Below are 18016 nucleotides of genomic sequence, written 5' to 3' on the forward strand. Positions count from 1 at the left end.
TAATTAGAACAGGAAGAAACTGAGACCCAAAAAAGTGGACTCTCAGGATCACAATCATGATCAGCATGAAATAACTACAGAAGATGAGACCTTCACCCAGTTTTCCCATTCACAAAGCTAGTTGATGACAGAGACAGGACTGAATTTCTCAACTCCAGTGTTGAATCTGCTAGTATACTTGAGGGTACACTTAGAGCAGCAACCTGAGTATTTGACAATGAGAATCAAACAATCCAAGCCTGAAAAGAGAGAGCTTCTAGAATATTTTCTGTAGCATGGCCAGGAAATCATTGATGCCATCCAAGCACACCATCCCAATCCAGGGATGTAACAGATGCTTATCCAAATACATTGAGATGTTTGATGGCCCCAGGCAATCATCATCATGAAGGCAAGAAAGTCAGTGTCTCAAATAGGTGTATAAATAATCTCTCCTGCCCTTTGGTTTAATTTAAAACATGACTACCTCAGAAAGCTCCTGTTAAAATGAAAATATATTCCCCAAGAGGGATTATGCTTGAATCCATTATGGACATTAGCATACAAGCAAAAATTCATTAATCAGATTAGTTAGTTAGTTAGTAGGTTAGTTAGTTAGTTAGCTGTCACCTTGGCAAACAAAGTTTCTCCTGCCATTGAGGAACTGGGATTCAGGGCCCATATGTTTTTGTTGAGTGTAGAGAGAGGCTGGGGAGAAAAAGTCTGGCTGAGCTAAGGTATGAATGAATGGGAGTGTGTTTGGTGTCCCTTAGGAGGAGGAAAGCAATGGACAAGGAAAGGAGAATCCCTGAAAGGAAGTTATCAGAATGTCAAGAAAAAATTCACTTACCTAACAATTTTACCATGATGGGCTATTAACAATGCTATGGTTGGAATGTATGTTCAAATGTCCACATTGCTCCATATTGTGTGTGATAGCTGGAAAATGTGCATCTAAACTGTTTTTCAAATACCCGTCCCAAAAACTAATGGAGTTGGTTTTCTATTAACCTAATCTTAAAAGTTTACTCTTTGTACTTACTTCCCTGAAGGAAGACTAATGAAATCTTCTCAATTCTACTTACAGGAATAAGATAACTCAAGGCAAAACCAGACAGAATGCTGTCAAGAGTACCCCATGGCTCAGTAAATTAGAGATTCCCTCCCCAAGAAAGACCAAGATGGACATTACTCAAGCAGTCAGCTAAAAGGGAGTCATGAAGACCTTGCACATAAGCACTTGCACAACAATATCTAAATTGTGGTTAATTAGCCACTAAAACTGAGAAAAGAAGAACAAATCTGACATGCTTGAGACACTGTGGAACTGAGAAATTCCATGTACTCTCTTCACAAGACCTTTGGAAGATCTAACATCTTCACTTGTCTTTTTTAAAATTGTTTTCCTTCTCCCTTACCTCTCTCCTTTACCCATAAAACCCTATCCAAAATCCTCACTTTGAACTGGTTTGGGGAAGATTTCCCCAGTTCCTTGCTTGTGCACTTACATATAATAAATCACCTTCCCACTGAGAGACATGTTGCTCCTTTGTGGTGTCAGATTAGGTAGGCCCTTCTATTGGAAATCGCTGTGCTTATGGTAGCAAATTTGGTGACCATAAAGGGACAACATGTATGGTGGCATTGCAAACCTGGAGCTTAGGTATATTAACTGAAGCTCAAAGAGAAACTTGTGAATTGATTAATATTAAGTGCTACACTTACATACCTGATAAATCTGACACTAATCTCCTCTATACTGGATCATATGCAAAGTTTTATTGAATAGGCTAAAGATTTTGGCAGACTTGACTCATTTTCTGAGTAGTTAATGAACTTGCTTATGAGATGGAGAATGACTTTCTTAATTACTGCCTTTATTTTGCTTGCCATATGCTTGTCTTGTTATAAAAACCTATATTGTTTTTATGGTTTTATGTCTAAAGCATCCTCCAAAATGATATGAAAGTTTTCTTTGCCCATGATCAGCAGGAAGTAATGACAGAAGATGAGACCTTCACCCAGTTTTTTCCTATATGAAGAATGCTCACAAAATATGTCTTATTAAGAATAAGAAAAACACAAACACAAGGGGGGACTTGATAGTTTAAAATTGTGCTTATGAAAAATTTCTTCACTTAAGCAGCTCTGAAAATTCTAATATCCTTCCCAAAAACTAACTGAGTTAGTTTTCTATTAATCTAATCTTAGACGTTTACTCATTGTACTTAGATCCCTGAAGGATACTAATCAGTCCTTCTCAGGTCTACTTACAGGAATAAGATAATGTCTCAAAGCAAAACCAGACAGAATGCTGTCAAGAGTAACCTATGAATCAGTAAATTAGGGATTCCCTCCCCAAGAAAGACCAAAGGTGAATATTCCTTAAGCAGTCAGCTAAATGGAATCATGAAGACCTTGCACATAGGCATTTGCACAACAATATCTAAACTGTAGTTAATTAGCCACTGAAACCGGGAAAACAAGAACAAGTTTGACGTGCTTGAAACAATACAGGTCTGAGAAATCACACATATCCTCCTCACAAGACCCCTGGAAGATCTAACGTCATCACTTGGTTTTTTGTTTTTGTTTTTTAATTTTTTTTTCTCGCCTACCCCCCTCCTTTACCTATAAAACTCGATCCCAAATTCTCACTTGGAACTAGTTTTGGGAAGATTCCCACAGTTTCTTGCTTTTGCACTTGCAATGAATCACCTCCCATTGAGAGACGTTGATCCTTTGTGGTGCCAGATCAAGTGGGCCCTTCCATTGGAAATCACTATGCTTACAATAGCTTGTGCTATATGAGATAATTTTAGGTCATCAAACAATATCTGAGAAATAAAAGGTGTACATGCAATGTAGTGCTTTAAAACCTGGCCTTAACTTTTCACATGCTCTGTTGTAATATTCCTACTTGACAGAGAATAAACAAAACTTGGCAAAGATAACAACTAAATTCCTATGAAAAGAAGGGAAAGGAAAGTGTGATGGAAAAAGCCTCTGAAACTCCACCAATCATGGAGTCACCCAGTTTAAGGGAATTGTGTCCACTCTGTTACTAGACAATTGAGACAAATGGATATGTGAATAGACCTTTTGGGAATTCACTGAAATTAGGGTAAAAAGAATATTTATTTTCTTTACCTTATCTTTATTTTCCCTATATCTCTATGCTGCATGTTGATTTAGCCATTAGAGACCGTGAAGATTCAGATAAGCTCAGGGAAACCCCACAGGAGTGGTAGTTGTTTTTCCATTCTCTGTTTGGTGCATGTGTCTGTTTTGTAGCCAGCTATGCTGGATGGCTGCTTCCCTTGACCCACCTCCTGTTACCCAGGAAATTCCAGAGATGCTGTCCTCTTTGCGTTCAGTCACAGAGAAACCCACATCTCACCTGATCTACATATTTGGTTTGTGTTGGGGGGGATTTGTTCCAGGAAATTTTGAGGATATTTTGGAAGGGCAAATCATTTCTTGGGGAGGTCCCAGAAGACTTACTCCTCAGAGAGACTTGGAACTCATAAAAAACTTCAAATAAGAATAGTGTGACTAATGTGCACTAGGGCAGGGATTCCTGGGAAAGTCACTATTTCTTCACTGTCTTTTAGAACTTCTGCTACTGCTGGTTAACTCTTTGTTCCTTTCCTGCTTCCCCTCCTGATAACTAACATAAAAACAGGAGATACCGTTTTGAGCACTTTCCATATATTTTCTCATTTATTTCTGGCCTTGTTGAATAAGTGCTATTATCATTCTCCTTTTCACAGATGAGAAAAGTAAGATACAGAGAGGAGAAATACCTCACCCCCCAAGTCACAGAGTGATTGTGGAGGAAGGATACAAATCCAGAGCTGTGGAACTACAAAGTTCACGGTCTTTCCCACAAGTCATATTTGTCTCCTAAGCATCTTCATTTCTCTAGGAAGTGGGGAGTCCCCTTCACCCCCTACTTCATACCCTGTTTCCCCAACTTTCCCCAGAAAGGGCTGGGCTTAAAGAAAGAGCCCCTTCCCCTCTGCATACCAAAAGCTGCTAAAGGTCAACAAGGCCTGGGCCTTTCCATGGGCAGGACCCTGCCCTGGGCCCAAGGCGTGGAGTCTGGCTGCCTACTAAAGAGTTTGCATTCCCAAGGGGAGGCTGCCCAGGAACAATGGCCATCTGGGAACAACGTTCCTGACGTTCCTTTGGCCATGCATTTTGTTGATTTCTTTAAGTGTGTTTTCTTATGAGATTTCTGTTTCTTTTCTGGCTTGGTTTGTGACTTCATTTCTGTTTATTTCCTATTATTTGGCCCAACACACTTATTTTCACTTGAGTTTAGACTTCTGGCATACATGACCTATAGCTCATTGTGCCATTCTATGTGTCAGCTTTGCCTAAAGTCCTTGGAAGCCAAAACCTAAACACCATGAAAATGGGTAATTCAAACCTTAAAATTTAAGCAAGATCATCTTAATATAGCCACTGTTTAAAGCAAGTCATCTTAATTGTTCAGTACTTTTATAACTGATAAACTGCAGTTGAAAATGTATCATCAATAACCTTTTTATATATATAAAAATAAAGTATTTCTGACCTTTTCGTTTAGAGACCTAGAGATAGGTCGGGGAAGGCTAGGTGATCACCACCTCAGAACCTTGGAAACAAGGGGAGACTTAACCCTCAGCCTTGAAAAGTGGGCCAGCTAGGGTGGGATAGGGGCTAGCATAATGGGGCTTAGTGCACCCCATCATTCCCTGTAGAAAATTACCTGCCATGCTAAATATAGCACACTGTGTTTATGTGTCCAACCCTTAATCCAAGATAATGCTCAAAAATTTAAAAAACAAGCTAGTTTGTAGTCTGTCTGGACCTAATTATTTTCCTTACACATCCAACAATGTGTTTGGAAGTCTTCCATTAGAAGATATGGGTTACAAAGAACACCACAATAGTCTCTGTATTTAATGCTACTGAGAGAGACAAGGAAAATACCCACATCTTATGTGTAGCAGTTGGATATAATTAATGAATTCCAAAAAGAAATATTGAATTATATTTATAAACTGGTCTGTACCTTAGCATGATTAATTTATGATTAGGGCTATGATTGGGCCACATCAGTAAGGCATTGAGTCCCTGCCCCTTGGTAGGTGGGGACTACAGATAAAAGACATGGCAAAGGACAGTGTTGGAGTTTTGATGTTGGTGTTCTGATGCTGGAGTCTTGAGCTGGAGTCCTGGAAAATAAGCACACAGAAGAGTTTGGTAGTGAGGAAAGAGAGAAGGCCCTGGGAAGAGAAACAAGCTGCTTGCCTAATAGTCTACAGCTGGCCTTGTGGAAAGAGGCAAAGTTTAGAAAGCCTCATAGTCTACAGCTGACCTTGTGGAGAAAACAGAGGAGCTGAGCCAAGAGAGAAATGAACCCCAGAAAGAGAGGAACCCAGGAAGCCTGAACCCTGGCAGACATTGGCAGCCATCTTGCTCCAACACATGGCAAAAGACTTTGGTGAGGGAAGTAACTTACACTTTATGGCCTGGTAACTGTAAGCTTCTACCCCAAATAAATACCCTTTATAAAAACCAACTGATTTCTGATATTTTACATCAGCACCCCTTTGGCTGACTAATACATTATACTTCCTGGATTTCAGTGGGAAAGATCTAAAGATCACAAAATATACAAATTAGTGTCTGATCACATAGATCCCAAGTATAACTAAATTCGTAGGACAGCAAAGAACTCTCTTTATAACATGGTTGTCCTGTTGTGCTATCCTCAGACGTACTTAGAAGTCTTAACAGTTTGCTATGTGCTAAAGCACAGACTTTGGAATCAGTGAGGTCTGTGTTTAAATCCTGGCTGTTCAACCTACTAGTTAGGTTATCTTGTCTGTGAAATGGAAATTATAATGTCTGTCATTTAGAATTGCTGGAAGGCTCCCCTGAGATAGTGCATATAAAGTGCTTACTACAATGCTGACATATATTAAGCTTTTCAATAAATGATTAATCTCATATATTATTCTATCACTGCATGCATTTCCTGTTAGCACTTGTCAAACCCCTTATGCATACATAGCACTCTATGGTCTCACAAATATTGTTTCATGTCTACTTAAAGCAACACTTAGAGAAAAGGTAACTTAATATCAACTAATTTTATATCTATAGAAACTGAAATGAAGGCTGACTTGGCCAAATGCATAGGGCAGGAATCAAAACTAAAGATGTCCCCCTAAGATCAGGAATGAGACATGGAGGACCACTTTCACCACTGCTATTCAATATTGCACTAGAAGTTCTTGCCAGAGTAATCAGGCAAGAAAAAGGAGTAAAAAGTATCCAATTGAAAATGAAGAAGTAGAACTATCTCTTTTTACAGATGACAGGATCTTACATATAGAAAACCCAAAGGAATCCACAAGAAAACTATTACAGCTAATAAATTCAACAAAGTGGTAGAATACAAGATCAACACACAAAAACAACTGTGTAATATTACATGTTTTATATCCATCCTTGTGTACTCTCAAGAAACTCCTCTCTTACCCCCCATTTACTTTGGTTCCACACATTTAACGTCCATTTTCCCTTCCACCTTAGTGCCCTCAGTGATAGCCAACCTCCGTTTCCTGAGGAGCCACTTCCAGAGATAGATGGAATAGTGTTCAGGGCCTAACTTGCTCAACTGCCCCAATGCCCTGGGAGCCACCCTTTCTCTCGAGGGATACAGTTCCCTCTATTGGATGGCATTAGTCCTCCCCAGGATGTGGGTCCACCCCCACTCTCACTACTTGGGTTTCTACCCCATGGTGTCACCCACTCTGGCAGAATGAGCATTTAGACATTCCCCAGGAGCCCGTCCTGCATCAGACCCTCCCCTCCGAGCATTCTAAACAGGTAACCCTCTTTATTATATTTTGATATGATTTTCTCGGCATTTTACTCTCCACCAACCCCTGACCCTCTCCTGGTTCGTATGCTACCCCTCCCTCCCCCCACTTTTGGGCAACGTTACCCACCCGTCCCTCCCCAGCCACCCTCAAACCCGCAAAGCCCCAAGCAAAGGCAACCCCTTGCCCCCCTTTTATCTCTTCTTTGTGTTCATACTTACCACCATCTCGTCTTAAATTCCACCCCTGCAGACATCGGCTCATATCCTTCCTCCACCCTCCGATTTCCTGCAAGCCTATCGTTCAGTCTCTTGCTATCTAGGGCAGCTTGTTTATTTCATATCATTGAGGTCATGTAGTATTTGTCCTTCAATGTCTGGGTTGCTTCACTCAACATAAGGTTCTCAAGATTCATCCATGTTATCACATGTGTTTGTAGTGTGTTTGTTCTTACAGCCGAGTAGTATTCCATTGTGTGTATATACCACATTTTATTGATCCACTCGTCTGTTGATGGGCATTTGGGTTGATTCCAACTTTTGGCAATAGTGAACAATGCTGCTATGAACATTGGTGTACATATATTGGTTTGTGTTCTTGTTTTCAGTTCTGCTGGGTATATTCCCAGCAGTGGTATTGCTGGGTCATATGGCAAATCTATGGCTAGTTTTTTGAGAAACCGCCATACTGTTCTCCAGAATGGTTGGATCCTTCTGCATTCCCACCAGCAGTGGATGAGTGTTCCCCTTCCTTCACATCCTCTCCAGCACTTGTATTCTTCTGTTTTTTTCATAGCTGCCAATCTTATGGGTGTAAGATGGTATCTCATTGTGGTTTTGATTTGCATTTCCCTGATAGCTAGAGATTTGGAACATTTTTTCATGTGCTTTCTTGCCATTTGTATTTCTTCTTCGGAGAAGTGTCTGTTTAAGTCTTTTTCCCATTTTTTAAATGGATTGTTTATCTTTTTATTTTCAAGATGTAGGAGTTCTTTATATATGCAAGTTATAAGTTTCTTATCAGATATCTGATTGCCAAATATTTTCTCCCACTGTGTGGGCTCCCTTTTTACTTTCTTGACAAACTCCTTTGAGGTGCAGAAGGCTTTAATTTTGAGGAAGTCCCATTTATCTATTAGTTCTTTTGCTGCTCGTGCTTTTGGTGAGATATTCATAAATCCATTACCTATTACAAGGTCCTGTAGATGTTTCCCTACACTGCTTTCTAAGGTTTTTATGGTCTTGGCTTTTATATTTAGGTCTTTGATCCATCTTGAGTTGATCTTTGTATAAGGTGTGAGATGGTAATCCTCTTTCATTCTTCTACATATGGCTATCCAGTTCTCCAGACACCATTTGTTGAATAGGCCACTCTCTCCCAGTTGAGAGGGTTTGGTGGCTTTATCGAATATTATGTGGTTGTATATGTGAGGTTCTATATCAGAGCTTTCAATTCGATTCCATTGGTCTATATGTCTCTCCTTATGCCAATACCATGCTGTTTTCACCACCGTAGCTTTATAGTATGTTTTGAAGTCAGGTAGTGTGATTCCTCCAATTTCGTTTTTCTTTTTCAGTATGTCTTTGGCTATTCGGGGTCTCTTTCCTTTCCAAATAAATTTCATAGTTAGTTTTTCTAGTTCCTTAAAGAAGGCTGCATTGATTTTTATTGGGATTGCATTGAATGTGTAGATCAATTTTGGTAGGATAGACATCTTAATAATGTTCAGTCTTCCTATCCATGAACAAGGAATAGTCTTCCATTTATTTAGGTCTTCTTTGATTTCCTTGAACAATCTTGTATAGTTCTCAGTGTATAAGTTCTTTACCTCTTTAGTTAAATTTATTCCTAAGTATTTGATTTTTTTATTTACTATTGTGAATGGTATTTGTTTCTTGATTTCCTCCTGATCTTGCTCATTATTGGTGTACAGAAATGCTACTGATTTTTGCGCATTGATCTTATAACCTGCGACTTTACTAAACTCATTTATGAGTTCTAGAATCTTCGTTGTAGATCTCTCCGGGTTTTCTATGTATAGGATCATGTCATCTGCAAATAATGAAATTTTGACTTCTTCCTTTCCAATTTGAATGCCTTTTATTTCTGGTTCTTGCCTCAGTGCTCGAGCAAGTACTTCTAAGACAATGTTAAGACACCATAACATATAGGAGATGACAGACTGATAATGTAAACCATAATGTAAAACATAGGATAACTAAAAATGTAAAGAACTGTGTATCCTAAAGTATGCACCATAATGTAAATACAGATGTCACCTTGTTAGAAAGCTAATATCTCAGACTCTGTACATCACTTTAAGTAAATATGATATGAATAGGGCGTAAGAGTATCACTGTGGAAGGGAAAAGGTTTTCTGGTGGATGTGTGGGAGTGCTGTATATTATATATATACATTGCTGTGGTCTAGGACTCCTGTGAAGAAAAGCTGAATAATTAGGGGGGGGGGGGGGAAAAAAAAAAAAAAAAAAAAGAAAAAAATAGGATGTGGAATTTTTTCAAGTCAACATTCTTTATCTAAGTTCTTTATCTAACTTTATCCAAGTTCTTTATCTATCCTTTAAACTCATCGCTATATGCCATTCCCTAGTAAGGGACCATGACATTATATTGGGCTTCAAATTTCGGGGAGTTCTGGATCACAGAGTGTTTCAACAATGGCAATGGAGGGATACTGGTATGGGATACCAATGACAGATGATATATGACTGACAGGGAGCTGTAAAGAACATATGTCCAGGGTGCATGGTAATGTTTGGATATACTCATAGTGGCAACAATTAAAAACCACAGTAGGGGGGGTACTGAGTTCCCGGCCAGTGGTGCTCTGTCGTGGTCCCTAGGGGAGCAGCGACAGTCTCCCAGGTACAGTGGTGGGGACCGGGAGGGAGTGAGGGTTCAACAGTGAGCCCCTGATACTAATGACTATGCTTGTGAGCTGATAAACCCAAAATAATAACAAGGCCTAGAGCAACTTTGTGCCTGGGAATTTCCTTCTGTCAGCCTTCATGTTACTCAAATGTGGCCAGTCTCGAAGCCAAACTCAGCATGTAAATGCAATGCCTTCCCCCCAGCGTGGGACATGACACCCGGGAATGAGCCTCCCTGGCAACGAGGGACCACTATCAACTACCAACTGATGATGCAACTGGAAAATGACCTTATACGGAAGGTTCAATGCGGATCAGCAGAATATCCATGTCTACATAAAATACCATGACTTTAAAATGCTGTTTGACCTAAAGTAAGGGGGAAATGGAAAGGAGAAATGAGTTTATATGGCTACGAGTTTCTAAAAAAGAGTCTGGAGGCTGGCAGAAGGTTTGCCCTCATGCACAACTGAGCAGAGTCAGAGAGACAGATAAAGCAGATACAACCCCCAGATATTGGTTCCTTTGAGGGCTAAAGAGACCCATGGGAGTTATGGTCATGGCTGATGGGGTTAACTACCAGGGCAGATGGCCCCTCTTTGGAAATGGTGTTTATGAGTGATGAATCTGGACTCAGATGGGATCTCCCTTCATAAGACTTTCATGCTAATGTGCTGGAGGTGCAGTTAATGTTGGGGTTTAAGATATATTTAGGGGATTTGAATCTCTGGACTGACAATGTGATAGCCAGATCCTGAGCCTCAACAGACTCCAGCACCTACAATCTGATTTATTGGACTTACCACACTCAGCTAAGATGGAGGTGAAGAAGGACAACCACCACACCATGGAGCCTAGAGTGATTACAACTGAAAATGGGAGGATTGCATCCAGCATCCAGGTGGAATCTGAGCCTCCTCTTGACATAAAGGTGCAATGGACACAACCAATCCAGTGTCCACATAGAAGAGGTGGCATTGGATTGGGAAAAGTGGACATAATGGACAAAGGGTATGGGGAAAGGCAGGAAGAGATGAGAGGTGGAGGCATCTTCGGGACATGGAGCTGCCCTGGATGGTGCTTCAGAGGTAATCACCGGACATTGTAAATCCTCACAGGGCCTACATGATGGAATAGAGGAGAGTATGGGCCATGATGTGAACCAATGTATATGAGGTGCAGAGGTGCCCAAAGATGTACTTACCAAATCCAATGGATGTGTCATGATGATGGGAACGAGTGTTGTTGGGGGGGGGGGAGAGGGGGGGTGGGGGGGTGGGGTTGAATGGGACCTCACATATATATTTTTAATGTAATATTATTACAAAGTCAATAAAAAATAAAAAAATTAAAAAAAAAAAAAAAAAAAAAAAAAAAACAACTGTGTCTCTGTATACTAGCAATGAACAATTTGAAGAGGAAAATAATGGCACAGTTCCATTTATAACAGCATCTGAAATAATAAAATATCTAAAGTTTCTTTAAAATTAAAAATTAAAAAATTAAAAAATCTAAAAATATGAAATATCTAAAAATAAATGTAAGTAAGGATACAAAAGACTTACATACTGAAAACTACAAAACACTGATGAAGGAAATTAAAGAAGGCCTAAATAAATGACCAAGGCCTCCCAGGTTCATGGATTGGAAGAGTTAATATTGCTAATATGTTGATAATACCCAAAGCAATTTACGAATTCAATGCAACCCCTATAAAAATTCCAGCAGCCTTTTTTGCAGAAATAGAAAAACCCATCCTCAAATTTTTTGATACAAAATGTGTTCGTCAATTGTAATGAATGAACCTAACTAATGAAGGATGTTGTTAATGTGAGAAAATGTGGAAGATATGGGGAGTGGGTCATATGGGAATCGCTTATATTTCTTATGTGACACTTGTATAATCTAAGTATCTTGACAAAAATAAAATAAAATTAAATAATTTATATGGTACAGCAAGGGGCCCCAAACAGCCAAAACAATCTTGCAAAAGAAAAATATGGTTGGAGGACCCATACTTCCTTGTTTCAAATTACATTACAAGGCAACTAATCAAAAGCATGGGGTACTGGTACAAAGATCAACAAATAGATAAGTGGAAGAGAATTGAAAGTCGAGAAATAAACCTACATATCTGTGGCCAATTGAGTTTTGACAAGGGTGCTAAGTACATACAGAGGGCAAAGAATAGCCTCTTTAACAAATGGTGTTGGGAAAACTGGATATCTTCATATAGAAGAATTAATATGGCCCCCTATGTCACACATTTTATAAAAATCAATTCAAAATGGATCAAGGACCTAAATATAAGAGTGAAACTATAAAACTCTTAGATAACACAGGGGAAAATCTTCATGACCTGGGAGTCACCAATGGATTCTCAAATATGACAGCAGAAGCACAAGCCATAAAAGAAACAATATGTAAATTTGATTTCATCAAAATTAAAAACGTCTGTGCATGGAAGGAAAATATCAAGAAAGTGAAAAGCCATCCTACAGAAAGGAAGAAAAGTGTTTAAAATCATATTATCAGATAAGGATTTAATATCCAGAATATATAAAGAACTTTTACAATGCAACAAGAAAAAGACAAACAACACAATTAAAAAATAGGCAAAGGACTTGAATTGACATTTCTCCAAAGAAGATATAAAAATGACCAATAACCACCCGAAAAGACACTAACATCATTAGGCATTAGGGAAATGCAAATCAAAACCACAATGAGATGCCACTTCACATGCACAAGGATGGCTATTATTTAAGACAAACAAACAAACAAAACAAACAGAAAATAGAAAGTGTTGGAGAGGATGTGGAGAAATTGGAACTCCAGTGCATCGTTGGTGGGAATGTAAAATGGTGCAGCCACTGTGGAAAGCAATATAATAGTTTCTCAAAAGAATAAATATAGAATTACCATTTGACCCAGCAATGCCACTTCTAGGTATATATCTAAAAAAAGTGAAAACAGGATTGCAAACAGATACTTGTACAACAATATTTGTAACAGCATTATTCACAATAGTCAAAAGTTGGAAACAACCCAAGTGTATATCAACAAATAACAGATAAGCAAAATGTGGTACATACACACAATGGAATATTATTCTGCCATGAGAAGGAAATGAAATTATGAGACATGCTACAACATGGAAGAACCTTTAAAAAAATGTGCTCTATGAATTAAGCAAGACACATAAGGACAAAAATTATATGTTATCACATAAGAGATGACCAAAAAGAGCAAATTCACAGAGATAGAAAGCATATTAGAGGTTACAAATGGAGAGGGATAGGGATGGGGGATGTGTGTTTGTAAAATTAAAACTTTTTAAGAAGTGCCAAAATGTTAAAATTGGGGAAAAAACAAAAAAACTAAAGCTGACAGATATAGCAGCTCCTCTCCAATGCCCTTTTCTAGTGTCCCCATTACTCCCAGAAGTATAGTGGCGAGGACCTCCCATAGACCCAGAAGGTTCAGGAAGCCTTCCCAGAGGAGGAGTTAAGATCTAAAATAATTTACTAGTGGGGAGAGGACAGCAGGAATAGAGACAACTCTAGACCTGAAAGACAAGGGAAGGCAGAAGTTCCCATATTCAGGTTCTTTCTCTTATCTCTGCCAAGCTCCCCAAGGCCACTCCAATTGGGGAGCTGGGGCTCAGTGGGCATATATAGAACTGTGACCCTCTGGGACCAATGAGTGTGCCCAACAACAAAATGCATCCATCTATACTGGCTACTTGTATCAATAAATAATGGATTTTTATAGGTTTATACTGTTTAAAGAACAAAAATGCTCTATATAATTAACAGCTGCATTCTGGGATACTAAAATAAAAAAAATGCTAAAATTCATGAATTGTGTTCAGTTTTCCTGGGCATGATGATCAACCATTCTGCAAATTCAGGAGCCAGGATCAATTTGATACTTAACTCTAGGTTCAGGTTCTTGCAGACTATCCAGTTCTGCTGTGCTCTCTTTCAGAAGAGAAGGAAGGAAGGAAAAAGGATTGCCTCTGTTGGTTAAAATCATGCTGTGGTGAATCTTCAATGTATTTGTGAACCCATCTCCCCTTCTCTCTTTTTCTTCTGTTGATAAAGTGACTCTCTTTAAGGGGCTACTCCTCCTTCACTCCACCCATGTGATTCTTTGGGGTTCCCCTTGATGGTATCCCATCTACTTGATCAGAGACAAAGACAAGTAACTGAGGCCTGGGCATCCACTGTACCACTTTTCTTGGACACAGTGATCAGTCAAAGGAGGCACATACTCCAGGTTAGGCTAATTAGTCTTTCCCTTGGATTTTTCTAAATAGAGGTGAGAGCAAAGAGCTCCCTTTTCTTCTCTGGCTCCAAAATAGTGAGGACATAAGCCAGAAACAGCCAATGGCTAGCCCATCTGTAATGGAATACCATGAAGTATACACATAGAGAGAAGTTGAACTGAGAGTCAGAACACCAGAGTCCTGATGGAGTTCAATTCCTTGTTTCCAGGTGTCCCTGGGGCTAGTTCCATCCCTGTCCTTTCTGGTGTTTCAGGTATTTTGAGTTGTGTTTCTGTCATTTGCAACCAAGTGTCTTGACTAATGCAGAGAAAAAAACCCAGCTAGGTACACACAGGACAAAACAGTTGTTAAAACTACATAAATAAAAGATGTCATATATCCAGTAGAGACACTTGTAGAAGAGGTACTATGGGGCTATGAGTCAAGCAATGAAAACAAAAAAGATGGTGGATAGATTAGCATTATCTTGACTCTTTATCATATAGTCAACATTTCCTAGGCTACAGAACATAGTCGAGTTTGTTACCAAGACAACTAATTTGGATCTTTCATCTCTTCTAAAATTTTTAACTGATAAACAACATAAGGATTGCTCTTCAATCATGTAGGGCAGTCGTTCTTAACTGTTATTTGTCATCAACCCCTTTGGAGTATCTGAAATAATGTTATGCACTCCCACTAAAGAAAATGCACTCTTGCACATACACTTCCATATTTTGTATAGTATTTCAGGAGGTTCACAAAGTTCTGGAAGATGATTAAAAATTGTCTTCCCAGGGCTGGATAGAGGATGTGACTAGTGCTAATGATGATCCCAGTGATTCATGTTTCCACTGACGGTGTATCATTATTTAATGTCCCCAAGTCTTAGATACCTTGTTTTTAATATTGGAATAATAAAAACACTGAATATAACAGGGGAGCTGAGAGTATTTAACTGGATCATATATGTAAGGCAGATGGTATGATGAGTGATATATCATTGCTACTCAACAAATGCAGCTATCATAATCATCATTATATTTATTAATAGATGTCTATGAATTGATTCCATCAGCTGGGAATGCACAGATATCAATCATTTACCTTTAATAATCAACTTTACATTTAATTTTGAACATGTCATTCTAATAATGTTTCAGGGCATAAATACAGGAGCCCTCTGGTGGTCATGGAGGTGAAGAAGGTCAACCGCCAGACCAGGGAGTCAAGAGCACCTACAACTGAAAGCAAGAGAATTGCATCCAGCATCCATGTGGAATCTAAGCCCCCTCTTGATGTAGATGTGCAGTGGATGCAACTATTCCAAGGTCCACAGGATGGAGGAATAGAGTATGGATTAGAGTGGACTTACTGATATTCTATTCATGAATTATTGTGATTAGTAACCGAAGAAAATGTGGCATTGGTGTGGAGAAAGTGACCATGGTGGCTGCTGGGGGTAGAGAGTGGGAAGAAGAGATAAGATGTGGGGGCATTTTTGGGACTTGGAGTTGTCCTGGGTGGTGCTGCAGGGACAGTTACCGGACATTGTATGTCCTCCCATGGCCCACTTGGTGGAACATGGGAGAGTGTGTGCTATGGTGTGGACCATTGACCGTGAGGTGCAGCAGTGCTCAGAGATGTATTCACCAAATGCAATGAATGTGTCATGATGATGGAGGAGATTGTTATGGGGGGAGGAGTGGGGTGAGGGAGGTGGGGGGTATATGGGGACCTCATATTTTTTTAATGTAATATTAAAAAAATAAATAAAGACCAAAAAAATATCAAAAAACAAGCAAACAAAAAAAACCCCACTTCTAGAACATTCAAAAACACTGTATTTAAGCATATAAAGGATTCACATAAAGATATTGTGAACTCCATCTCCATTAAGACAAACAAGAGGTAACAGGCTTATGTGTGTATTGAGCGCCCAGTTAATAGATGACGTGGGCTTTTCTTTTAATGTAAATTGTGCCAGCAGACAACTTACTGTTTTCTCTGAGGTTCATTTGGATAAAACCTGAGATGGTGTATGCCATCAAGCATGGTACTAATGAGGTTAGAGTGAAGAACTCCTTTCTGGGTTTAGGCTAAGTGAGATTTAACTTGTTTCATGGTCAAATACTAGCCATTGGAAACCAAACAAAGAGGCCCTATATGAATGAGTTTGCAAACTAGTAAGCGAAACAGGTGAAGAATGCAAGCATTTAACTTTCATTTCCAATTGCTTTACAGGCTTGTGTTCAGGGACTGAAAGAAGTTGGATGTAAAACCATGGAACTTTATATAAAGGTGGATATGGGGTCTCCTTTCCAGAGCATCAAATTGATTGGAGATGCACTGATCCAAGGTTTCTACACCAGGATGGGAGACGACAATAAATCAGAATTCTTTTCATCCTCATAATGTCATATGATTCTGTGCAGTCAGCATTGAAAAGAGAATTGTTATGATCTCTCCATGTTCACATAAATATACTTTTATTATAAGTATTTTATTAAAAGTATATATTTATCACCACTTTTTCATAGTTTGAAGCTAATCTCTTGAATAACTGACCCCCAGTAATATTTTAATACAGAACATCTATGAAATTGTAAATAAGAATTGATGATAAAATTATTTAATTAGTGATATTCAGCACTAGCAAAAGTACTCCCACATCAGATCATTAAATTCAAATGTACAAAATTGCTGCATTAAATGTAGTAAGGTCTTTTTGATTTGGAGCCTATTAATTCATGGTGATTTAATCTAGGTCGAACTAAGGTTTACCTCTGCACTTTGTTTGAAGAAAGAATGTGCTAAGAAAAATACTGAAGTATAAACAAGAATGGGTGAAAACATTTTCATCCTACTTAAGCAAAATAATTGTTAAAGAAATTTTGGCACATTCATTATAACCCAATTATATTCAACCCAGTAGGTGGGTAGAGTAACTAGATGCTCATTTTGTTGAGTCAATCAGTGACTACATGAATAAAAACTATGAAGCTTTTCTACCCCTCAAAGGAGGCCTAAAAGGGCAGTTGTTCTCAAAGTATGGTCCTCAGACATCCCTGTGGGAACTTGTTAGAAATGTTGATTCTCAGGCCCCACCACAGATCTACTGATTCAGATACTCTGGAAATGGGACCCAGTCATCTGTGTTTTAGCAAGCCCTCCAGGGGATTCTGATGCACGTTGAAGTGTGAGAGCCACTGCACAAGGAAAGAGTTGTTCGTTAAATGTGTCAATGTTCTTAAGTCCACTCGAAAGAAACAGAACAGTCTTTCTTTCGGCATGTTCTGTTTTTGAACTCTCACTAATTCAGAGAGACCATCTCCCCAACGAGTCTGAGTTAAGGGGGATGAGCCATCACTAGATGTTTGTTTATACTGATGCTAAGAAGCCAAACTGATGCCCATTGTCCTGACAGAGGAATGAAAGGTCAGCTGCTGGGCCTGGCAGGCTTCCTGCTGATAGAGCATAATGGAAATTGACCAGGACCATGAAATCATTTGAGACCAGGCTCTCAAATGATTTCAGTGATTTTCAAATCTATTTTTTTTCCTTTCTCTATTTAAATTGTGTTTCAAATGAAATTCAATCCATATTTTCCCTAATTTACATTTAAAATTGTTCAAATGTTATGTTGTTAGGAGCCGAGTGAGTCCCCAAGAGACCTTATGAGCCTACTAAAACTTTTTCTTCAAAACAGGAAGTTGCACTTTACCCAGTGCAAACAAAGTTTAGCACTAAATGGCCTGAGTTGTACTTAACATTCTTAGCCCCTAAATTTGGAATATATTTTAATCTTCAAAACACATTTTCTTCCATTCTCCTTCCCATCATCAATTTCTCTATGTGGCAACCCCAATCACATATATTGCCTTTCCTTCTCATCCAATCCAAGGTATGAGAGCTCTAACCATTTTTTCTTAATCGCATGTTTATCTTTTATGGTATGAAATAGAGTTCTGGTACTAGTTATACCTAAGTTTAAT

The sequence above is a fragment of the Dasypus novemcinctus genome, chromosome X (genome assembly GCF_030445035.2).
Source record: "Dasypus novemcinctus isolate mDasNov1 chromosome X, mDasNov1.1.hap2, whole genome shotgun sequence".
Lineage (NCBI taxonomy): Eukaryota > Metazoa > Chordata > Mammalia > Cingulata > Dasypodidae > Dasypus > Dasypus novemcinctus.